The sequence below is a fragment of the Eleutherodactylus coqui genome, chromosome 2, assembly GCF_035609145.1.
Source record: "Eleutherodactylus coqui strain aEleCoq1 chromosome 2, aEleCoq1.hap1, whole genome shotgun sequence".
Taxonomy (NCBI): Eukaryota; Metazoa; Chordata; class Amphibia; order Anura; family Eleutherodactylidae; genus Eleutherodactylus; species Eleutherodactylus coqui.
The window spans coordinates 268223560-268249150 of NC_089838.1; positions in this window are offsets into that span (position 1 = coordinate 268223560).

The window sequence follows — 25591 nt, forward strand, 5'->3', positions numbered from 1 at the left end:
CTCTGTCATAAATTGTCGTTCCCTTTAACAAAAGACTTGCAGAAATGTCCAAAGATTAAAAAGGACCTTGATGGCTAGAACATACCAAAGAAGAGAATGCAGACTCAGTGGCCCGGGGTCGAAGCGTTCTGTTCTTATTTGCTTCAAAACATCTTTTGTTATACATTCCTGTACCCTTGTTTCAATCATACACGCTGCCCCTCTGTCGGGGAGAAGACTATTTGGCGATTCAGATGTTAATAGTCTATCATGCATATCAATACTCGTGTTTAGTTTCATAAGCCAATGATAATAAATGAATTATAATATAGTATAATTAGTACAAGTGAAGCACGTGCCTCCATATAAACTGCTGCATGTTAGATGTGGCCTTGGTGCGCAAGTACGCAGGAAAATAGAAAATAGCAGGTCCTATTTTTTTCGTACACAAAGCAGTTCCATGAAAACAAACCCATCGACATCAACTGGCTCTAATCTCTGTGCGCTAAATTTTACTCTAAAGGCAGCCTTAATTTGAGATAATTATTTGCAGTTGAAACATGGAATCTTTTTGAGGCAACTCCTGGAGATTTTGTTGCTATGACAAAACTTCCAGAGATCTTGCCATGTAGTCCTAAACTTAGACTTGCTACAGTTTTGTATACTGAGCTGAATGGGTTAATATGAGCTTTTAGCAGTACTGTATGTTCCGTACTTCTTGCCATTACAGCCTCAGGGCAAGATGCTTGGTGAAATATTTGCTGAAGAGGATCAAAGGATACTGTGACATTGTGAAATATGTGAAATGAGAGGAAACAATTCAGTCTTCTGTATCAGTTCTAGAGTGCCTGAGTATTTTCAAAAGTCAGTCCTTATTAGCAAAAGTAGTATTTATTTGTAAAGGGCCTTAATTGCAGGGCGCTGAACTGAGGAAAAGAAATTCAGTACATAAAAAAGAAAAAACAAGAACAATAAACCTGATTAAATGAGGCCTACAGTCTACTAGTAAATGGGGAAAAAGAAACAGTAGATGTGGGTAGAAGCTGCTCCAATGGTAGAGTGGTGGCTTTTCTGAAGAGCAGGGGTTCAGGTTGCTTTTATTGGTTTCAAATGTGGGAATGCGTCTGATCATTTGAGGAAACCAGAGTATGGGGGAAACATGGGAGAAATTTTGGTGACAATTTTGTGAAGAGCAGACTAGAAGAGTGCAGAGAAGGAGCTCTTGTGAGAACTGGAGATTTTGTGTCCGGAGGTATCGGGATATTAGGTTAAAAATGTATGGAAGGGACGGGTTGTTGTTAGCCTTGTATGGCATTGTTAGTATTTTAAATTGAATCCTTTGGACAATGGGTAGCCAGTAACGGGATTGGCAGTGGAGGGACATGGGGAGAGGTGGATTAGTTGGGTAGAAGAGGTGAGAATGGATTGGAGGGAGGGAGCAAGAGTGTTAGATTGTAGGTCACAAAGGAGAATGTTGCAGTAGACTAGATGGGGGATGATGAGGGCATGCATTAACATTTTTGTTGACTCAATGTTGGAAAAAGTGTGGATTACAGTGATAATTTGGAGATAGAGTCGGCAGGAGGTGGAGAGGGCTTGGTTGCGTGGTTTGAAGGTCAGGGTGGAATCAAAGGCTACCCAGAGACAAAGTTCTTATGAGACTGAGGTGAGTGTAGATTCATTGACTGTGATTGATAGGTCTTGGGGTGGAGGGGTTTAGTAAGATAATGAAAACCTGTTTCTTCATGTCTAGTTTTAGAAAGAAGGAGATTGAAGGAAGATATAGCTAATAAACACCCCTGAATTTTGGATAGCAGAGAGGTAACATCAGGGCCATGTAAGTAGATTTGTGTCTCATCGGTGTAAAAGAAATACTGAAAGCTATGGGATTCTAAAAATGGACGCCTTTCAACACTCTCTGCTGTACCTTTATTTTTAATTAGTTAAAACTGCAGAGTATAACCAAAGTAGTCAATGCCGTTTGTTGCAGACTAATAAAAGTGATAGAAAGCTTCCATTTTTCTAATTCAATTGCAAATAAAGATTTCTCTCACTTTTTAATTTCACAGCATATGGCTTTCTGCATCCAGTTTGTTCACTTTTATTACAAAGTATCAGAAACTTTTCCTATTCCTTGCATACATTTGATGTGCCGTTAAATGCAATCTACTGTTCTTTGCAAGCTGCCCTTTTAAGTTTGGAAGACACTGGCTGAAATGTTCCCCAATAATATTACTGTCTGGAAGGATCTCTGCCCCATGATCACTACTATACTTTTATATTTAGTGCTATTTTAGAGGGGAATTTCAGTTTGATAAAATAGAGGAGACAGAATTTTATGTGGCACAATCTGCATACACAGCTACAAGGGTGATAAGCTATATACAAATAGATCAATGCACATACCTAACACATCATAAAAGCTCATGCAATGAATCTAATATATAACGATACCTGAAAGTCGATGATGCATGCAGCACACAACAAAGCTGCAGTTCCATGACGTAGAGCATGCTATATACTGTCGTGGATTTCCTTTGTGGAACCACGGCTTACTTAATTAGAAATGTTTACACCCTTCCAGATTAATTATGAATTGATTATGCGCATAAGAAGATTTCACACTGACACAGGTTCAGCATGTATAAGCTTCCTCAATTCTGCTTTATTGTTGGGCGCGCAGCCTTTTTAAAAGAGTTTAACATATCTGCCCATCTGGGCAGGTCAAAGATTACATAGAGACAACGTATTGTTTAATTATTGGATAAGCATCTTGAAATTCTTCCCTCCTCCGGTCATCTGTTATAGGCCATCAGGTGGTAGCAGGACAAGATGAGTGGGTTGTCTTGGACCCACATGTGGTTCCTTCGATATGATTGGATATTACAGCTTGAACTATTATTTGCATAAATTTCCCATGTTATTTGCAGGTAGCTGCTTCAGACTGCGGTTATTTATGTCTGATTTTAATTCTTCTAAAGTTACAAAACACACGGAGAAAATATAGCGTGTTTTTGCTAAATACTAGCTTGTCAGCAGAGTTTAGAGAATAGAAGTTTCATTAAAGGAAGTAGATACATTGGATACATGAAAGAATATATATATCTATATTTGTATCAGAACAGCCAGCAATGGGAAAGTACTGTCATTTAGTATACAGAATGCTAAACATATAAAAACAGGTTTACTGTCCACTACAAAGGTCCACAATCCAAAATATAGATATATTGGGTTTCCACTACAACAGCATGCTCATTGCCGAAGCAGAGTATAGGGCTAAAACTAATGAAACTTGTACAGATACAGGTCAATAATGGCGTAGTGACCTGGTGTGGCACTACAGAATAACAGTACTTAACTTAAAGAGGAGACAAAGGCCTCATGTCCACTGCTAAATTGTAATTTAAAACTTGTAGCGTGATCCGCGCCCCATAGGGATGCATTGGATACCCTCAGGTAGTTAAATACCTGCGGATGTCATTTTCCCCTGAGGCGCGGATTGCGTGTGCGGGAAAACACCCGCGGCATGCTCCATTTTTAATGCGGGTCTCCCGCGGAGACGACTCCCGCAGGCTTCTATTGAAGCCTATGGAAGCCGTCCGGATCCGCGGCACACCCATCTGTACCTGAATTTCTGCTCTCTGGCGCGGTAGAGTGCCCAGTGCATGCGCGCGGCACACTCCCGGCGTGCCGAGCACATCCGCCGGGCTGAAGAAAGAAGATCCGGCCGCGATGGAGGGAAGATCCGCAGCGTCCGGACAGGTAAGTTTAATCTTCTTTTTAGCCTCATGTCTGCGGGAAAGGAGAGACCCGCTGCAGGATTGTGCATGAAGAATCTGCGGTGGGCCTGATTTTCCCAGTCGACATGAGGCCTTAATAGCTGTCTACAAATATCTGTCACAGTGCAGAGGGATCAGCCCTATTCTCATTTGTACAAGGAAAGACTAGAAGCAATGGGATGAAACTGAAAGGGAGGAGACACAGATTAGATATTAGACAGTGAGGGTGATGAATGAGTGGAACAGGTTACCACAGGAGGCGGTGAGTTCTCTTTCAATGGAAGTGTTCAAACAAAGTCTGGACAAATATCTGGGATGATTTAGTGAATCCTGCACTGAGCAGGGGGTTGGAGCCGATGATCCTGGAGGTCCCTTCCAACTCAACCATTCTATGATTCTATCATTCTAAGATAAACAATAGGTAAGTTATCCCTCCACACCCCCATTCTGGGACAAAATTTTGTTTAGAACTGAAGGGTCACTCTGACAGCATTTAGATATCTGCTTTACAGCAAAACTCGAGCCATTCACATAATGGACAGGATGGGACTCACTGACTACTATGGGAAAATATTGTAGGCATGTTCTGTGACCTGTACAGAAAAGGGAAGGAGGCGGGTTGAGACCATCACCTATTGTGAATGGTGAATGCTGTCATATCTACATATATAGATGTTACTTTTCACTGTAATCCTGCCTGTGATGATGAGATGGCTGTGGAAAGGTTTCTCATAAAGTAGGACATATCAGCCTATTACTATGCTTAATAGTCAGTGTGAAAACTGCAGGATTTTAGGATTTATTTAAAATATAAATTGTGACACCCACATTTTTTTTTTTTAAATCTCCCAAAATTCGTAAAAATATCTTAAATAGAGATGAGCGAACGTGCTCGGCCACGCCCCTTTTTTGCCCGAATACCGCGATTTTCGAGTACTTCCGTACTTGGGCGAAAAAATTCGGGGGTCGCCGTGGCGGCGCGGGGGGTTGCAGCGGGGAGTGGGGGGGGAGAGAGGGCTCCCCCCTGTTCCCCGCTGCTACCCCCCACGCCGCCACGCCTCTCCCCGCCCCCCGGCGCACCCGAGTACTTTTCACCCGAGTAGTGAAGTACTCAAAAATCGCGGTGCTCGATTGCGAAATCGCCCTTACCGAGTACGTTCGCTCATCCCTAATCTTAAACATAAAAACTTGATTTATACAATAGGTCTTTTTTTTTATTACGCATTCCCATTAAGGGCAATTCAGACAATCGTGTTTTTCTCCCCTTCTGCCCTTCTGTGACCGTGATAACCATGGCCGCAAAACGAGAAAAAATTAAACCACTGATTTCAATGGATTTCAGTGGTTTTGTTTTCACTATTGGGATCCTCGCCCGTTAACTGTACAAGCGAGAAAAGATAGGACAGGACATATTTTCCCGCTATTTTTTTCAAACTCCTGCGCTAGGGTGTGGAGTTTGAAAAGCCGGCTAGGGAAGAAAAAAAAAACTTGTTCGGGTGCAACTACACTCTGTACTGGTAAGTATAGATGAGCGAGTATACTCGCTAAAGGCAATTGCTTGAGCGAGCATTGCCTTTAGCGAGTATCTCCCCCGCTCGAGACTGCAGGTTTGGGTGCCGGCAGTGGGCATGGAGCTCCGGGGGAGAGCGGGGCGAAACGGAGGGGAGATCTCTCTCTCCCACCCGCTCCCTCCTGCTGACAGCCGCTACTCACCGCTCCCCCGCGCCGGCACCCAAACCTGCAGTCTCGAGCGCGGGAGATACTCGCTAAAGGCAATGCTCGCTCCCTGTGTGTCATTGCTCCTGTGCTCCTGCACAGGAGCTAGCAGAGCTGGCTAGCAAATGGAGCGGCCAGTAAGGTGGCGGGGTGGCTGCAGGAGATTTCTCTCCTCGCTCTTCCCCACCCCTCTGCATTGACTTAACATAGCTACCGTTCAGTTCTGAATAGCCGCCATTTACACTGAACGATCAGTGATCAGCTCATCATCCATCATTTATGCACCATAAACGATGGACGATGAGCTAATCGTTCAGTGTAACTAGCAGCCATTCAGTACTGAATGGCCGCTATGTTAAGTCAATGCAGAGGGCCAGGGGAGAGTGAGGAGTGAAATCTCCTGCAGCCGCCCTGCAGTGAGCCAGTGATACTAGTTCCTATGCAGCAGCACAAGAGCTAGTATGTGCAGGGAGAAGTGTCGGGCATCGTGTGCCCAACATTCGTTCCGTCTAAATGGAGCTTTACTAATATGTTTGTTCTATAAAGTTGTTTTATTATATATGGCCTTGATAAATCCGTTAATCAAATAAGAGATTCTGCCATGTATGCAAACAGCTATCTGACAATTATCTTACCTATGATTGCTGAACTGATTACCAGGTCATACTGTCATTTGCCCTGTGTGTAGAAAAAGATGCAATTAGAATACCATAAAATTAGATGTTTAATAAGGATATATATAATAAGAAATTATTCTCAGGAGATTTGATACAGAGTTATCCGTATCTATTATCTCAGATTTCCAATACAACAAGTAAGTCACTATCGCACTAACCCTACTATAAAATCAAGTCTTCCATTGGTTGGTGAATTAATTGTATGTATTGTGTCCCCTAAACCAAACCCCTCTGTAATCCACCTGATAACTTGCTCACTGTCCTACTGACTGCAGTACCTGCTAGCCGTAATACGGCCTGACCATTATTTGTGTATAGCATCCCTCACTCTCCACCTCCCCATACCGCGCACATCACCAGCCCCTCTACCTTCTGTATCTGTAGTATGTAAGCTCGTTGGAGCAGGACCCTCACCCCTACTATTTCCATCAACTGATTACTTCATGTAACTGTGGTTTGTTTTTATTTCCCCTGTCTTGTAAGCGCTGTGGAATATGTTGGCGCTATATAAAGATTATTATATGTAGGATGAACCTTCATGAGCCACAAAAACGTTCTTTCAGGTTTTGAGGGGTGCATTGCTCCAGTCTGAGGAGCTTAATTTTATTTTTTGCATTTGGCAATTAAAAATAAACTGATGTTTACTTTTTAAGTCAATCACAGGGATCATTCATTGTAAAGAGTTGTCCATGATGATAACAGTCTTATATGACCAGGATGAATGTAAATGAGATGAAAACAGAGATGGTTAACTGTCATTTACAACAGAATACTCAAAGTACCAATGAATACTTGTCCGTGAGTGAGTTACATGCTCCGCCCCTGTTCACATGATGGTGATGTTATCACAGGTCCTTTATCCCAGTCATGATTTAACCTCACTGAGCAGCTGAATCACTGAGGTCTGAGCTCCGCCCCTGATTACATGATGGTGACATCATTATTACAGATCCGAAAATATTTTGACCAACTCAAACCGTCATCACAGGTCCTTCAATGAGTTACATGTGATGATATCATTCACTATAAAATATTATAAATGGCATATTGTGTCACCAGAAATACTGGCACTATAATAAATAATACTAATAACTAGTACTGTAGTATAATAGTGTGAAGCCTACTATTAGAAAAATTCTGAAAGCCAACTTATTGGTTCACTGGAGGATCAAACTAATACTATCTTCTCATCTCATGATAGTTCATGCTATTAAAATAATGGCCAGGTACTTATGCTCCCTACTTTCCATCTGCTTTTAGGAGAACAGGTTCTCGTGACCATTATCTTCCTTTCTTCTTACTTGTTTGGATATATGAAAATTCCTGGAGATAGAGCAAGGCCTGCATAGGTTAGTGCTGCCCATGGAGTAGATGATTGGGACAGACCTGAGCTGTGACCTCCCATGGACAACTCTCTTGCTGTTGACCTCAAATGTGATATATAATTCAATTGCTCCTGAATCGTTCTTAAAATGCTTATGGCATTAACAATGTAGTGGTTTTGTTAGGCCTGGGTACCAGAGTCATGTATGTTGGGTCTTTTAACCAGCGTATTCTAAAGTCAGTTGCAATGTCAGTTTAGGCTTTTGTGGAAGATGGGAACTGTTTACAGAATGCCTATTTATCAAACTACTAATGATCACTTGTCTGTGAGTATGTGTGTGGGTGCTTCTCATGCTCAGCCCCTGATCATATAACGGTGATGTCATCACAGGTCCTACAGCATATATAAAACACAGAGCCTGACCGACAGAAGAAGAACAAAGTTAGGGCTCTTGAAAGAGGAGGACATAAATAACAAAATGAGAATACAACTAAGCTGTTATTATCTCAGGCACAACTCGGCAGTCCTGACAGAAGACACAGACCTACGATCACCACAGAGATCCGGTGGGCTAAAGGACCTGCGGTGACATCACTTACACGTGACCAAAGCTGCTGTGGGAGGAGCCATTCTGGAGTTTGATAGAGAGTACTGTATACTGGATAAGCACCAACCCAAAGAGCCACCTGCGTAGCCGGACAGCAGCTACCAGGACCTGTGATTATGTCACCATCATGTGATCACCTATGTGAGTGGCATGAGGGATCACATGACCAGGGTCTGATCACTGTATCCAGGAGTCTGCTGTGCTGGTTGCCATCCCTGATGGATGAGCTGAAGGGATCAGGATGTAGCAGAGTTGTGTTTAATGTGTGGGAATCAACATAGATGTAGTAGAGCTGTGTGTGTAACATGTGTGAATCAGGATGGATGTAGTACAGCTGTGTGTGTGATGTCTGGGAATCAGGATGGATTTAGGATGTAGCATATACCAGAGCTGTGTGGAGCATTACTACTAGCTTTAATAAGGGTCTCAACTGATGGTGCAAGTGACTATAGCACCGATGATTACTATTTTCAGTTGTAGAGTATGTCCTAGACTCTTTTATTGCATGAAGCATTTACAGAGTATAGCGTGCCTTGGCTGACTTGATCCATACAAAGTCCTCTAATTCCTCATTTACACGGCCACTTTACTTTTAATTTTTCTGTTCCATCATGAGTATAGAAAAAAAAGGAAAACAGGATCCAGTGCTGAACAGACCGATTGCCTATTATGAGGTCCGTCCAAAAACCAAGGCAATCATTTCGCTATAAATCACTGGAGTTATTGTGTGTAATAGGAGTTATGTGGTCTGCGGGCCTCTATCATATAATGTATGACTTTTATAACTCTATGACTCCGCTACAGATCAATCACACTTCATAACACTGAATAACCTACAGCACAACCTAACCTGCTCTATACCATAATGCTGCTGATTGGCTGGAACCGCTTCAAACTTATACTTGTGTGGGTCTCTGAGAGTTGTAATCTTAGTGGACGCCAAGTGTCTCTTCAGAACACTGATATAAACTATAACTCCCAGAGATCCACATAATTGAAAATTCCAGCCAATCAGCAGCATTATGGAATACAACGGGTTAGGTTGTTATTTATGTGTGTGGTAAGAAAAAATAGAACCCGCAGCCAGGCGATGATAGTAGGTAGAGCCCAAACCAGAAAAAAACGTCAGCGGATAACAAGGCAAATGTAAAAAAGAGGTAGGTAGGTTTCTACATCTAAAATCTTTTTTCACAGTGCTCAGCCTGCTGAATATCCTGAGAGCAGTGCAGAAGAAGAGCCGGCTGGACGCAGCTGAGCCCTGGCAGCTAAAGAAAGGGGAGTATAGATTTTTTTTAAATTTCTCTCACCATTTTTCCTTGTTTTTTAGGGAAGGGCTTATATTTAAAGGCCTTTCCTGAAAAACAATTACAGGATGTCGGCAGCTGGATCCCCTACCACAGCTGTCATCTGTGACAGCTGTGGTAGGGAATTCTTTGTTTCCTGCAGGGATGAAGAATTCCTTTGCTGCATCTGTCACAGATGTTGCAGTTGCAGCAGGGAATTCATTTTCCTCGCGGGGATGAAGGAAACATCTGCCGCATGTGGCAGTTGTGTTCTTCATCCCCGCGGGGACACGGCAGTGGTGGACAGGTAAGTATTTTTTTTTTTTAACACTAAAATTCTTGTTTTTCAGGGAAGAACTTATATATGTAAAGCCCTTAAAAACAATTCAGGGATGCTGGCAAACCATTGTCTTCAACGGAGCCGCCGACAGCAGCCGTGGCTCCGTTGAAGACAATGCATTCATTCCCTATGGTGCACGCATTGCCTATCTTTAAAGGCACACACCTATTAAACACGTGACATGTGCACACACCATTGGCAATGCATTGTCTCTAATAGAAGCGTGTTTTTGTGCGCGCACAAAAACACGCTCATGTGAAGCCACCCTAAAAAACACGATCTTATATAACACAGTTCTAAAAACAAACAGATGCATGACTTGATTGGTTGTTGGGTGGATCCACAATCCATTCATTCATGCCCAAGTTTGCTGCAGGTTTTCAATGGGCGTATTAAACATGTAAATATATTTAGAGAGACACACACATTAATAAATCCGATATCACACATTATATATCTGCTTATTGACTGTTACAGCAATCATTTCTCTTCTGAGTGAAAAATAAAATTTTCAATATCTAAAGGGGGCGCTGGGCTGAAAAAGGTTGAGAACGGCTGCTCTATGGCACTTTCCTGGATAATATAGTGCAGCAAACGGCACTATTTCATCTGGGATTTTGGGATGGATCTGTGCCGGACATCTAGAATAGAGCCTCTGCAGCAGCAGTAAAGGAGCCCTTAATCAATTCCTAATTCATGTAATATTTAGATATGTCTCTATATCCTGAGCTACACTAATGAAATTGCTAGAAACATTATTATCTCAAATATCTGGGGAGAAAATGTAGATGCCTTCAGTCTTTAGTTCATTGTTAAATAAAACTGAAATTTGCATAATAATGTCATAAAAATAGATGAGACATCACTATGAGAGCTCCCTTGTGTCCGGGGGTCCAACTGCCTCAGGCCTCTGCTGTAACGTTTGAAAGGGATGTCAGATGAATGTGTCTTCGTAGAATAAGAACGCTCATTAAAGTACAGAATTGACGCAAATTACTTGGTGGGGGCACAAAGGCAACGGCACAAGAAAACCATACTTATTTTCCATACTTTTGTAGATCAAAAGGGAGCTCAGGGTAATAGGAAATGCCTGAAGTTCTATTAACTGTGGGCCGTTCTTCATAAGAATCCACATGATTATAAGTTCCAGAAAGTAACAATAATCTTAAAGCTGTATTGTATGCAATCAGCCATAAAGCGGGGGAGGCTGACATTAGCAGGCTTCTACGCGATACTGAAAACTATTTGCATCTTTGTGGATGGTGGACTTTCTTTTCTAAAGCTTGTCTCTCTTAAAGAGACTTTCTGCCCTCTTTTCAAATGATGACCTATACTCTGGATAGGTCATCAGTAGTTGGTGGATAGGGGTCCCTGCCGCTTGGACCCCCATCCATCAGTTCATCATCTGTACAACTCAGTGGGTCTGATATTGTCATCAGTGGTCAGTACAGGAATTGGGAGCAGCAGCTTCACACTCATTGAAATCAATGGGAGCAACATGCTGCTCTTCCACTTGCTTCTCTCCTAGTCAAGGCATTATATCTAAACTTGATACAGAGAAAAGCAGGAAGTGAAATAGCAGTGTGGTGCTCCCATTGATGAGAATAGGTTACCAGTTGAAAAGAAGGTAGACAACCTCCTTTAAGGGCTTATTTACAAGAGCATATATCAGCCGACGTTTTTACGGCTGGCCGATATATACTTCCATCTAAGCAGTCCACCCCTTCCTTCCCTCTCACCGGTTCTCTGCCTCTCTCCCTACCTCTGAGCGGTATGCAATGGGAGTGAGCAGGGCGGGGGCGGAGCTAAGCTCCCGTCCCCTCCCTGCCCCTTGTCTATAGCCAGCAATGGGAGTGGGCAGGACAGAGCAGAGCTTAGCTCCATGAAAACGCCGGCCGATATACACTCGTGTAAATATGCCCTAAGGCTGGAGTCATATTCCTACATTGCCATTTGTTTTTACAAAAATGTCATGTCTTTTTGCATTTTTACCCCAAGTGTTTTTTTTTGTTATATCTTTAGAGCTTTGCTTTCTGAGCCGGAGCTCCACATCCTCTGTATAAATGTACACATTTTATTTTTTCTCCATAAATCAATAGTAGAAGCAATGATGGGAAACATTTTATTGCATCTTATTACAGAAAATGCCTCTTTCTTCATTTATCCGACTCCTCTTCTCCGCCTCCCTGCCTCCTGCACCTTTCATTGACTCTCAATTCACTGGTAAAATCTGTCATCAGAGATAAAGATGAATTATCAATTCACTGAGGAGTCAGGTTAAAGCTTAGGCCCTTAGAAGTCTATGGGGAGGGGAAGGGAACAACAAGGAGGGAGAGGCTGGATGGAAACAGAGGCAAAATGACACACAGAATGTGCTGAAGGCTTTAGTAAGGGTTTGTTCTCACTCCAGTGCTGGATTCACAACTACACTGCTCAGTATTGCTGTATAATGTCCTCCCTGCTGCTGCTGCTTCTGAGGGTGTGCTACAGAAAGATAGGGGATTACGACTTCCCTATCTATGCGTATGCTGTGTGTAAAAGACATCAGGATAGCTATTCTCCACTCCCGGAGCTGTGTTCAGTGAAAAATGGCAATTAGAGATGGAACCTACAGAGACAGAAACTCTGATATATGCTCATCAGGTAAAATGCAAAATGCTTATTCACATGAGTAATTTTAACATTGAAAGTTTGGTCCAAGTTTGAAAGCGACAGAACTGCGATCCGTTAAATTCAATGTGTTACCTGAAAAACAGATAACACATGGATATGACACTCGCACGTTAAAAATACAAAAAACGAGCAAACACTGATGTTGTGTACAAACACTTGCAGTGAAATTGGTCACTTTTTCACTGTCCGAAATTGCACTTGCCTGTGTGAATACAGCATTCATGCATACATGGCACTTTTTCTAAAAATTCATCACACATTGCAGAAAGATAGAGCAAGTCGTGATTTTTTGTTCTCTCAACTTCGCACCAGTGAAAACATCGCAGATGGGAAGAAAACCATTGGAAATCAGTTTTTTTTCCTGACTCTCGCATCAGGCGAAAATAGCGCTATTTTCTCGCCCATGTGAAACCACGCTTAAGCACACAGGAAGTTGTATACAAGCATGGTATTAGTCAACATCGTCAGAACTTACCCTATAGGGAAAAAACACATGGACGCATGTGTCAATACACTCACCACTATGGAGCACATTAGAGCATGAACCAGGAAGGGGGGGGTTGACTATTCAAACTCCATACTATAGCGCGCGAGTTTGAAAAAAGAAGTTGGAAGCTAGGTCCTGCCCCATCTTTCTCACTCGCATGTAGTATTAGCACACGGAAATGAAACCATTGAAATTAATGGTTTCGTTCTGTCCCATTATGTGGCCGTGATTTTCACAGCCATATAGCGGGACTAAAACATGCCCTTCAGTTTATGCCCTTAGCTTACTCTTACAATAGTTGAGCCTCCTGCTATACATTTAGCATTGGAGCCCTGATTTAGAAAGTATTTATAAAGTACTTATAAAGGTACAGCATATATTATAGCTGTTTGGTTACTTTCTAACAGAATGCCGGTGAGATGTTAGTAAACGGGGACTAACAATCCAGTATTGTTCTTTCTGGTTTGTAGAATATTAATATTTCCTGCCACCGGTTGATTCTGTTCTGAAGACATTGACTGTGTTACAACACGCTCGGTTCCATGACAAATAGCTGTTCCTGTCTTCTTTTCAATCGATGATGAAGTCTGTGCTGTTTAAAAAGTTGTTACTGCAAAACTCTATAAACTTCTACCAGTTTGCAACAAAAGGCTTTTTCCCAAGAACAATATGCATGTACGACTAACTGCTCAAAATAGTAATAAAGCACCATGAATGGATGGCAGGACTGTCCCAGCTACAGGCCTGAGCTCATATAGTAAATTGGTGCTGTAGGCCACATGGAAGACAGAAGGAATTACATCAGTCCTACCAGCCTGGTGCGAGATCTGGAGCCCTGTAGCAGAAAAATGGAGCTCTTAGGCTAATGTCACATGGACGAGGGTGATATCGGGCTGTGAATCCTGCCCCCATATCGCCCTTGCCATCCATGGGAAAGCCCTGAGGATGCAAGGCATTATCATGTGAAAACAGCCTTGCATCACTTTGGGGATGTTTCTACCATTGTTTTCAATGGGTGACCTCACATCGTAACATGGCTATGACCCTATTCAAAAGCATGAGGTTCATATTTGTGTGAGATTTGTCTCGCAACGCACAAATCTCGCACGATTTACTCACCTGTGTAAAGCCGGCCTAATTGTTATAAAGATATATTAACCTTTTACAGGCTGAATTTTCTTTAACAAAAGTGGTAAAAATTGGAAAAGTAATAATAGCATTTGGGAACATTGGCATATAAAACGTTATGCCGTGCTAATCGAGATGTGTGTGAGAATGGCCTAAGTTGTAATTAGAAAAATAGATGTTTGACGGAAGAAAAAGACCAAACGATCCATTTAGTCTGCTCTTATTGTATATGAGGATCTGTAAATGATTGGTACTATACTACTCATCATAGAATAGGATCACAACTGGTTTGGCACTGACTGGACAGAGGTATGAGGTCTAAGGAAACTCCGTGTTCTTCACTGTTCACCTCCAGCCATGGATTCTATATCAGTGCTCAAATAAATAGATGTTATTAAACTACTTCTTCAGGTGTTGCTGGGACTCCTATTTTTAAGGAGAATGTTACAATAATGTTGTGCCTGGGCAGCTAAGGGGTCATTAATGAACAAATCGTCCTGCTTTTCGTAAAAATTGGGTTCGTCCGAACCGGATGGTGTAAGCCATTATAATCCAATGGTGAGGATATGCTCCCTGTTATTGGAGAGAGTTATAAGACTGCTGATGCTGTTGACTAAAATAGTAGAAAACAATTTCTTTAAGTGCTCACCCTAAAGTCACAGTTCATTTAACCTCCGATGAGGGAGAAGAGGGCAGTAGGATGAGAAGCTGAGCGGGTATTTGGAAGTTCATTCATTCTCCAGTTTCCTTATTTCTTCACACTCTAGATAAGGGCAGGTACTGCAGTGTAACTAAATCCACTGACCCCTCAAAAAGGAACCAATGGCGCACTTGGAAAGACAGGCCTCCACAGGACTGCTTTCCTGCATTTCTGACTCAATTTGAAAACACTATGCCATTTCCGCCCAGTCTCACTCTCCCTCCCTTTGACTGGCCAGCCGATATACGCTACCATCTGAGCTGCCGTCCCCTTTACCGGCTCTCTGCCTCTCTCCTCCCCTCCGGCTGTTTGCAATGGGAGGGGGCAGGACTGTGGTGGAGCTAAGCTGCCGCCCCCTCCTCGCTCCTTGTCCGCAGCCAGCAATGGGAGGGTTGAGCTTAGCTCCGCCCTCATCCTGCCCCCTCCCATTGCTAACAGACGGAGAGGAGGAAAGAGGCATAGAGGAGGGGGACAGCTCAGATGTTAGCGTATATCAGCCAGCCGTGAAAACGGCGGCCGATATACACTCCTGTGAATAAGCCCAGATGCTTAGCCTGGTTGAGATGAAAGTCCAAACCAGAACTTCTTCTTGGGTCCCTATTAGCTGAGCCGTTTCCACTGAGCTTGTTACTGGGACATAAAAGACTGCACGTCCAGGCAGTCTGGGAGTGAACACAAGTCCACTTCTGATATTTGTTGAGAAGCACTGGATATTATTAGTAGGTGAGCAAAGTACTGTCTAGCTGATGCCCCGCAGGGTAGGTGCTTTGTTGGTTTGCTGCACAAAGTTTATGTGCTGCACATGGCTGTTTTCCACAGTTTCGTAGTTGCTTAAATAAAATAAAGCTGCATGAACATTATATGGACTGTGAGCCACTTTTTCCTACCAGTCCCCACTCCCAACTTATACATTGCCACACAGCACACAATAACGATGCAATAAAAACTAAGAAGAGATAAAGCAAACAATATATAAACATCAGTATACCATTACTTCAGCCAAGTGCCACTATCACAGTGTTTTGCACAGAGGAAGAGTGATTTAAAGCCTACTCAGTTTTCACAGGTCTACCTACCCTCAGCCCCCGGTTATGGTGGGGGTGTCAGGCTGAGCTGTGGGCATCCCTTGCATGCTGTTTAGTGGATACAAAGAGGCATTGTAGCTTTAGGTTGGTGCAGTTGGTGCATAAGATTGTTACTTTTCTATCCAATTATGCATAAATTTGCATCTCTGTCCCTAGAATATTGTCTGCAGCTACCTAATCTGATGCCGCTTCTCACTTATATGGTTGAGGGGCTGCAGCCACCCATGCTCCATGAGGTACACAGACCGGAGTGTAGTATAAAGCCTCTCCTGCTTTGAGGTCCCACAGATCACAGGACTGTCCAGAAAGAGAATTTCTACATATAAATAGGTCATCTATCAAGTCCAAGTCTTGTATCAACGCATTACCGGCCATTCAATCAAATTTTGTCATAGTCCCTCAATGGTAGGCCAGTCTCTCAAGAGGGATAACGTTTTTATCTAGAAGTGCCCTCCAAATATGTTTTTCCTCCTGCTCCTTGCTTATACGGTACTGACGGAAAAACTCAAAGTGGTCATAGACTTTAATGCCCTCTGGATGATAATCCTCAGCTAATGCTGCAGACAGTTCTGAATATTGTCCACCAGGTGAACTATCCTGCCGAATAGGTCATTTGAAGCCTGGGTACATGGTGGTTCGATCTGGAGTGGGTACTTTGTCACCGACTCCAGCTGGGCACAGACCCTGAGGCTACTCGGACCAAATTTAGGCTAAGAGGGCTCAGAGGGAGTAGCCCCTGAAAAAAACAGCCCAGGTTGAGACACTATGTCGCACCTGAGGAGGAGGTAGTATACTATAGGCATGAGCATTTAACTCCAAAAGTGGACTCCATATCAATGGTCAAATAGATTTTATTAAACTTCTTCTCCAGATGTTCCTGAGGCTCTTATGTTTAATTAGAACGTTACAATAATGTTGTGCCTGGCCATAGGCTGGGTCATTAGTGAACAAATTAGCACAAGTCAGTATAATCCAATGGTAAAAAGTCTCTGAGAATATGATTCCTGTGAGCGGAGAGAGTTAGGAGACTGCTGATGCTGTTTACTAAGATGGCAGAAAACTGTTTCTTTGAGAGCTCACCAGGCGGCTGAGTCACAGTTTGTTTAACTTCCAAGGAGGGAGTGGAGGACCCCCGGTTGAGAACCTGAGTGGGTGTTCGGAAATTGGTTCGATCTCCAGTTCTTCACATTTTAGACAAAGGCAGACACTGTGGCATAATTTAATCCACTGATCGAATAAAGTAATTGGAGACTCACTGGTCTCCACAGGAGAGCTGTTCCGTACGGCCAACTCACTCAGTCTCACGCCAGAATCCTCACTCCTCTTCTCTTAGACTGCTCATTCTGGGTCAGATTCCCTTTAGCGAAAAAACATTTGCTCTCCTTCTGATTCTGTCATGTTTCCTCCTCCTTCACCCAAAACAAACATTTTCCAAAGCACAAGAAACACCTGTAACTCTACAGCTTCTTCTTGGATCAGATATGTATAGTTTGGTAGAATTTGTCCTTCGCTAACTTTATGACATAGCTTTTAATACAAGCCCACCTACTGACTTGTGTAGCAAAATGCTTGGTAACTCTACAGCTGTTTTTTGAAGTAGGTCCATGCTTGAGTGTTGTGTTCACCCTGCAGAATTTCTCTATGCATAAAGTTCAGACATTGTTTTTACAACAAGCAGAACTTTTGATCTAGGAGACCCCATGCGGGCCTTTTTTTGTTTTCAGGGACACCCTTGTGCTACAATTGACCCTTACACCACTGTACACTATTTTGACCAATTTTTGGGAGGAGTACAATGTTCTCTAGAAGTGTGACTTTATTCCACGCAATTTGGGGAGCTTTGGAGACCTTATGAAGGGCAAATTAGTGAACCCGATATTTACTCTAATTAACTTTTATGGGAGTCTCAATCGATAGTCTGATTCTCAACGATTTTAGTGAAAACGGCCCGATACTGACACAAACCGATTATTCCACTAATCGCTCATCACTAGTCAGGATTAGCAGACACAGAGGATGCTATGGGGATGCAATCAGTGAATAGTCCAGTGGTTAAAACCAAGAGCAAAATGACAGATGTCAGGCAACAATCCAAGAGAGACAGAAGTAGAATCCAATAACAAAACCAAGATAGGTAACAGGATAGGTGGCCAGGAACAAGAACCACACAAAGGCTAGGTGCACAATAGTATTTTTGGGGGCCATGTGTTGTCTGTGTAATTCCACGGACTGCACATAACCCTATTGTAGCTGATGATTTTATACTCATGGACATTTTTCAGAAGGGCCAACGGTCTACATGAAGAAACTGATGGCATGTTCTATTCTTGCTCATTTTATGAATGAGAAATAGGGCATGTCAATGCATGTGAATGTGCTGTGTCCACTGGAGTAACTATAGGGCATGCAGTTACACCAGGGCCCAGGAGCCTTAGCGGGCCCCTCTTCTTCATATTGGGACCCCAGTGAATAAAGCATCATAGTTGGGTGCCCTGTTACAGAATTTGCATTGGGTTCCAGAAGCTTCAAGTCATGCCTCTGGGTGTGTCCATGTACAGAATTGTCCATGTGTGTCTATGGCAGATTCTCCTTTAAAGGGGTTGTCCCGTGAAAGCAAGTGGGGGTATACACTTCTGTATGGCCATATTAATGCACTTTGTAATGTACATCGTGCATTAATTATGAGCCATACAGAAGTTATTCACTTACCTGTTCCGTTGCTAGCGTCCTCGTCTCCATGGAGCCGTCTAATTTCAGCGTCTAATCGCCCGATTAGACGCGCTTGCGCAGTCCGGTCTTCTCCCTTCTGAATGGGGCCGCTCGTGCCGGAGAGCTGCTCCTCGTAGCTCCGCCCCGTCACGTGTGCCGATTCCAGCCAATCAGGAGGCTGGAATCGGCAATGGAACGCACAGAGCCCACGGTGCACCATGGGAGAAGACCTGCGGTCCACCGTGGGTGAAGATCACGGCGGCCATCTTCGCAAGGTAAGTAAGAAGTCACCGGAGCGCGAGATTTAGGTAAGTACTATCCGTTTTTTGTTTTTTTTTAAACCCCTGCATCGGGTTTGTCTCGCATTAACGGGGGGGCTATTGAAAAAAAAAAAAAAACGTTTCGGCGCGGGACAACCCCTTTAAATAATGTAGACCAGGCCTGACATCTTCAGCAGTGGTGGAAGCATGCAGTCTTCATTTTTTTTTAAGTATACCCAAAATCTTTCCAGCAATACACCAAGCTTTTTTCACCAATTAACTACCCTCTTTGTAATCCTCCACCATGTCACAACTTGGAGACTCTTGATGATATCCACCTGGGACAATATCATACAGGCCACCTGTGAAAATTGCACCTCCATTCTTCTTCTTTCCATTGTGGATGTCAGGTTCTATTAAATCTGTGACATTCAGAGACGCTCATCAAGCAGCATATTAGGGTTTTATGACCTTTGGTTTAATGCAACTGCAGCAAAATCTCTTTACGTAAAGCTCTGCAATACCAGACTTCATAACTTCCAGCAATTGGATTTTCTAGAGCTATTCACACCTTTGGAGAAGGAGTTATCTAAGGCTGCTGAACAGCTGGTTTAATTTGATAGCCAGCTGGATATGTTAATAAAAGGGAAGCACAATGGGCGGAAGCAAAAACATCCAAATGAGCGAAAGGCTGTGTCGCAGAGCAGAGGTGGAATAAACAACGTGCCTTCAATTATTCACTGAGAAAAGCAATCTAACAAGTCCCACACACCCAGCAGGGTTTTGCTCTTCATGACGTTGGTGAATGGAGTACCACGGCTTGTTAGTTGCTAGCTGATGTCTTGCCAGCTTGGATTGATATCAGAGAGCTGACTCAGTGCAAAACTAAGGCCAGATTCACAGGGGTGCCAAATTAGTGCATGCAATATGCAGTGAATACTACCCTTTGATTTCAATGGCTTTGGTCACATGTGCAAATACGCATACGCTTGTGTGAATCTGATCTAACTGTTGCAAAGGTTTTTCTTTTTAATTTCCAGTAATTAAATGATGGATGTTTTCTACTCGATTATGTCTCCAGCATAGCAAGTATGGCCGGGGCAAATATAGAATTTGTAAACTATAAAGAGTTTTCAAGTGTATTCTTGGTAGGATAGAGACTGAAAAATTCTCCTTGCAGCCAGGCAGGGCTACCTGCAAGCCCTCGGATGACTGAGTCATTGTAATTTATAAGCCTCACTGTGACCCCTTAGTTATAGGCCCTGCTGTACCTCCGTATTCATCTAAAAGCAACACTGTACCCCCTTAGTCATTACAAGCTCTGTTTTGCCCCCTTAGCCATTCATAGGCCCCACTCTCCTCACGGAGCCATTTATAGGCCCCATTGTACCCTCTGAGTCATTTATAGGTTCTACTATTCCCCTGAACAATTATTAGATCCCCACTGTGCCCCAGCAGTAAAATAAAATAATAAACTTACCTCCATCACGCTATCACAGCATCCTCCATCCTCTGCCTTGGCCTGTTCTGTCCAATATCATGTGGAATAATGCAGGTGGCAGAATGACATCATCGCAGCAGTTGGGTGTTAGAGAAGGCACCGGACAGAGGAACTGGAGGTGCTTGGCTTCCTGCAGTGTGCTGTTATCGGTAATTGTATCCACATTTTTAAGATGCAGATACAATTAATTTTAAAAAATAAGGACTGGATTGATCTCACCCGTGAGTGGGTCTCCTCAGGCTCAGTGAGCCCCTGGCACCTGCGCAGGTTTGCTGGATGATGACGCCAGCCTATGCACGATTATATTTAATGTACTACATGACACAAATGTGTAAGAGTAATTTAAGGCTAATTTCAGGATTAGTATAGAGACAGTATAGATGCAATACATACTATGGTATGTTATGTGTTTTATTTCCTGCATAGCTGCAGAACCTCTTAGCTCTCCATGATCCTCCCACTTCTATCTAAAAGGAAGTTCTTAAGCAGCTGCAAGATACAGCTTCTAAAAGAATGTAGAGGTTGGCGACAATGAGGGTGGTGGTGTGTTCCTCAGGGGATGGTACTTCACAGGTTCCCTGGATAATGGAACACCCCTGCCAAGCCTAGGGTCAGGATGAGATCTCCAGGGTTGCCCTGTCTTCCTTTGTCGACTATGGTTTATGGGACAGCTTTGGGCTGTATGTAAATACCCCCAAGCATTAGCCTATTTTTCCAGATAGTCAAAGTCTGTACACTCCAGTTCCATGCTGAATAACAATAACTTTTATTGTAAATGGCAGTAATGTGGCTTCGCTGGAATCTCAAGCAAACGGTAGGCTATAAAGTCTCGCTCCTTATCACTCTGCTGGTGTATTGGTTTAAGTCTCCAGGCATGGTGTCCCACTTTAGCTTTACCTCTATTTGGGCTGTAGAGGTAGAGAAGTCGTGGTTGCGCTCTCTGGACAGTCAGTGTATGCATGTCTATTTCTCTCTGAATCACCGAAAGTAATCTCAGGAATGCTGTAAACAGCGCAAAATGCAGAACAAAGGCTGAAGATGCACAAACCAGTGGACTCAAGAGTGGTATAACTGCAGTGGCTCAGTGAGTAAGTGGAGGCACAACACCAATCTCCAATTCCCCATGGGAGGAAAGGTAAAACACATCTTCTGTCACTTCTTTGAGAACTCTTCTGAATTCAGGAAGCACGTTACCCTCGAGTTCGCACCCACAGTCACTATCCCTCTTCTTAAAGTGACCATGGCTCAAAAACGTATCAGACACTAAAATCAGCTATAAAACCATTGGATAGCTGATATACAAGGGGGCCGACAAGGGAACCACCAACCCCCTTACAAGAGTTAAATTCACATAATGTACTGTTCTGTCTTTGCATAAATGTTTGTTTTATTTTCACCAGTTTTGTAGAATAGACGCCCAGAAAGGTATCCTATACTCAGCTATTTCCCATGATTTAATGGCTGTCTACAAGGAAATGTAAATTACATTGAATTGCACAGAAAATAAAGACAAGTTTAGAACTGGCCAGGCGCTCAGTTCCTAGAGGACTTCAAGGTGACAGTGGATTGAAAAAACAGAATACCAATACCCATCAGGCATTTAAATTGAGCATGCTACATAAGCCTAGAGAAAACTGTGCAGATACTATACTCTATTTTTATGATCCATGTAGGACAAGAGAAAGCTGCAAAAAGTGATAGGAAGCTGAATTGACAGCCTGCCTCAGTCTTTCACCCTATGGACATTGTTGGAATATGGAGAGATGAGTACGCTGCTGAGAAACGGGTTTTGAATCCCTATACCACCAGAACCTTGCCATTAACTCCTTTTACTGTTACCATGATAACTAAGGACATCTCTGTTTACTCCTTTGCTGCCCTAAACAACCAAGAAGGTCTCTATGTATATTATGGAAAGGACTCCAGCACCAGACCAAGTGAGCCACCTTGGAACCGGCCTGGTGTTTACTCCTCCCTGCACCAACAATCAATTCCTGGGCATCGGTATCCATGTACATGTGAAGGTGGTGAGATGATACATTCTTTAAGTTTTATGCAAGTCTCTATTCCTCTATTTATACAATCATTGCCATAGATCACCAATAGTGATGAGCGAGTATACTCATTAAGGGCAATTGCTCGAGCGAGCATTGCCCTTAGCGAGTACCTGCCCGCTCGAGACAAAAGGTTTGGGTGCCGGCGGCGGGCAGGGAGCTGCGGGGGAGTGCGGGGAGGAATGGAGGGGAGATCTCTCTCCCCCCCCCCACGCTCCCCCCTGCTGACTGCCGCTACTCACCGCTCCCCCGCGCCGGCACCCGCACCTTTTGTCTTGAGCGGGCAGGTACTCGCTAAGGGCAATGCTCGCTCGAGCAATTGCCCTTAGCTAGTATGCTCGCTCATCTCTAATCACCAGTGATGGTACCAACACTGTAGATCATACCCACTTCACCACCCTAGACCACGCTAGTCTTCTTCGACTGTATGTCCATTAACATCTTCCCTACTATAGATGACCAACGATTTTTGTATTACACTCTTTCCCTCACTAGACCAAAGGGGGTGTAACTATTAACTACCATTTGATCAATGTGGTGTCATTGTCCAACAATGTTAGAAGAAAAGTTTCCTAAAAAGCTACTATTGGATGCATAAGAATTATGGGAACATTCCCTTATGAGGATTTTTTTTGGCTAACCTGAAATGTTATGTATAGATTTTTAACCATTTTTTCATTGCTCTAATGTATGTAAAATGGAAAATTAAAGGGTAGAGCTTAGAGCCAGAATGGACCACACGTGTTCTGCTTCTACAGCTATTTCTGGTCGCAACCTGCTCTTTATCCTGCCTAATCCTGCCACAGACTGTCCCTCTGCCGAGTCCAGCGTGAGTGCCATAGCCACCTTTCTCTCCCGCTGTGAACATCTTAGACACTTGGGAGTCCTACCTGTAGCTCTTGGAGCCTTCATGTATGCACATCACAGAGAGCAGTGGTTTGCAGTGAGTCCTGATCCTTAGGGCGTACTGTGTGTGCTTAGATTGTGGGGATCCTGGTAAGCAGCATTTGATCATCCCCTCAACCGCCGAGGACATTGCCGCAGGCATAAGTGTGGGCAAAGCTTCAATGCACTCAAGCTGCAGTGTCTGAGCGGGGCGCACCAATTATGGGGAGACCACAGGGAAGCAAGGTGGATGTCACGGGTGGCTCTGTGATCTTGCTTTGCCGGAAATGGTGGCAAAGGTGCCTGACTCAGTCACCGCACAGTGGCAAAAGTGTTTTACAGTCTATGAATACTATCGGTGGTTTGTCACCAGTACCTCATCTGGGACTCCAAGAGTTAATGATGGAATAACTGAAACGAGTTCTGGTAGCCTTGATAAGAACACTGGAGGTACACAGTTTTACTCAGCTCAATTTTGTATTTCACAACAACAAACATAAGGCAGTCTTGCAACAATGGCAGAGAAACTACTTAGCAGCAAGTGAAACGTTGAGTCACAGTTGAATTCAGTATAACACAAGTAAATCTTCAATGCTGTCTCCCTATTCGACTCTAGAGGTTACGCAGTAGAATTCCTACAGCCCTAGTTATCTGCAGGGGTTTCAGTGGAAGATTATAAGGCAGATAATGAAGTTATTATAAAGCAGATAATGAAGTTGATTTTAAGATGGGACTTTCACTTTCCCTGGCTTTGATTTCACCGGGTTTTGTGTAACTCACTGTTTAGTAGACAGGTCCCAAACTTTCTCCTCCACACTGCTGTTGATTAGGAAGCTTGTAAATCCTGGCTTCCCACTTCAGAATACGTTATCTCTGCTCACACTGTGGAACTCCTCCTGCACGTCCTCCTCTGACGACTGCTTCCACCCGACTCTCTCCACCAACTGACTAACTACTCCACTTCCTGTTTTAACTCCCGCGCTTTCTGTCTACACCTCTCCATAACATCCTGCTTCACCCTGATATTTTCCCGCTCTGGACTATCACACCATCCCCCTCTACCAATCAGTAGTAGCATGACAAGCAACCAATCTGTAGCTAGCTGTTGCCAAGCAGTTACAATAGGGTTTTTCCAATGTACAGCACCTTCTATGCCTTCTAGGAGCACATAACTAGGTGTTACAGGACAGATGATTGTGTGGCTATCCTGGAGGACATTCCAGGCCACTGCAAAGCCAGTATTCCTGCTACCTGAGAGCTCGTTAGGACATACAGGTACTAGCTCAAGTGCCTCTGCACAGTTTCTGAATCTAGCTGCTACAATCCTGCGTGTAATCAGATACCATAATATTGCGGCCTCCTTGTTTATCCTGGACACAGTGCTACTGTAAATGCTGGTGCACACTAGGAACCTTGCACTACACTTGGTCTGCCATTAGACGTCTCTGTATAATTCTACAGTTTCCTGTGCATGACTTCCACAGATGGCTTAAGGACAGCTATAGAGACGATCTTGGTCATTTTCCTGTGGTTATACTACTTGAGACAACTGCCCTTCCTGCTTAAATAATTCTCTATGACCTGTTAGAACCGGGTGCCCCCACAGCTAAGCAAATGTTAAGGGAGCTAAACATAAAATATTCCATTATGTACACCTGATAGGGCAGTAAATAGGAGTCCATTTTGAATACATCTTCCATCTTGTATGCCATGGCCTGTGACATATCATTGTCATTTTCCTTTAAAAAGAATATTGCAGATATGCACTGAACAGTTTAGGGGACATTGAGGTAACAGCGTGTCCTACGAGAAAAAAGAATCCAGACTGACGGTCTCATGTCAGGACAACTTGTTCCTTGCGAAGGACCTATATCTCATTGTTTATACACTTTTTAACATTTTGTTTTGAAAAACCTATTACACATAGTTCCAATGCGCTTGAGAGAAGTCTGCCTGACAACAAATATGTTTAATATTCTTCTTTAACACCTTAAGGACATAGCCTATATTGGATGTAGTGAAGCAACGATTTTTGGGGGATTTTCACCTCCACTTTTCAAAAGCCATTACTTTTTTTATTTTTCTGTCAACGTGGTCATATGAGGGCTTGTTTTTTTTGCGTGGCAAACTGTAGTTTTTATTGCTGCCATTTTTGGGTAAATATACTATATTGTCAAACTTTTATTCATTTTTTTTATAGGTGGGAGAGAAAACACATCAATTCTGCCACAGGTTTTTTGTTTGTTCTTTACAGCATTAGTCATGGAGCATTAATGACATGATACATTTTTTTCTGCGGGTCGGTACAATTACAACAATATGAAAATTCTTATTTTTTTCGGTTTTTCCACTATTCCACAACATTTGGGAATTTTTTTCTACATTGCGACATGCAAAGTCCTAT